This window comes from Serinus canaria, chromosome 1 (assembly GCF_022539315.1).
Source record: "Serinus canaria isolate serCan28SL12 chromosome 1, serCan2020, whole genome shotgun sequence".
NCBI classification, from domain to species: domain Eukaryota; kingdom Metazoa; phylum Chordata; class Aves; order Passeriformes; family Fringillidae; genus Serinus; species Serinus canaria.
Genome location: NC_066313.1, coordinates 55202012 through 55202911, shown reverse-complemented (window position 1 = coordinate 55202911; position 900 = coordinate 55202012).

Below are 900 nucleotides of genomic sequence, written 5' to 3'. Positions count from 1 at the left end.
TCTCCCACGTTCCTCAAAGCCTGAGCTGGACTTCAACTCACTTTTATATCTGGCCTGAACAGGACCTCGAGAGGACCACGAGGAAGAAAACAGCTACAAACTAGCATGGCTTTATGAAGAAGAGGTTGAATGTAATTGAATGAAAGCTGAGACATGGAGAACACCAGAAGGTGTTCTTAACTAAGGGCTCAGAAATGTGTCTCTAGCAGTCTGGCTGCATGTGGGATATGAGGAGACTCTGAGCTGGTTTCACTGGCAGCCAAGTACCAGCTTGTCTTTAACCCCTTCCTTTAACACGATTGTGAACTGCGTCGCTTCTTTGGACGGTGCAAGTCAACAGCACCTGTGCTCATTTTAGCCTGGCTGGAGTGAGGAGCGAGTGAGACTGGGAGGGGTTAGCAGGCCTTCGGTCCCCTGAGGGCTTGGACTCACCAAAGGGGCCAGGGGAGGTGCACCCGAGGTGCACGCTGACTTCAGACACCGGGAATTTAGGGGAAAGGGACCCTGCAGATGAAACCAGGGGCTCAGGGAAGCCTCGGCTTGCGGGGCCGCCTGGGTGGAGCGCAAACCTGAGTGGGGGAAAGGTGCGGAGGGGGCAGGAGGCGGCGGAGGCAGGGCTGCCCGCGATGTTCACCCCAGAGGCGCGGAGGAGCAGGACTCCGCTGCGCGGGGCGGAGCAGCGCCGACCGCATCCCCGGGCGACCTGCCCAGCAGCGAGGGCCGGGGCACCGGGGGCAGGGGCGGGCCCGACCCGGGCCGGCGGGGGCCGGTCTGTGCTCGGGGAGGCGAGGCGAGGAGGGGGCGGCGATGGTGCGTGTGGCGGCGGGCGGGAGGGAGGGAGGGAGGAGGAGGAGGGCGGCAGGGGCGCGCCGCCCGGGGCTGATTGGCCGCCCCGTTTAT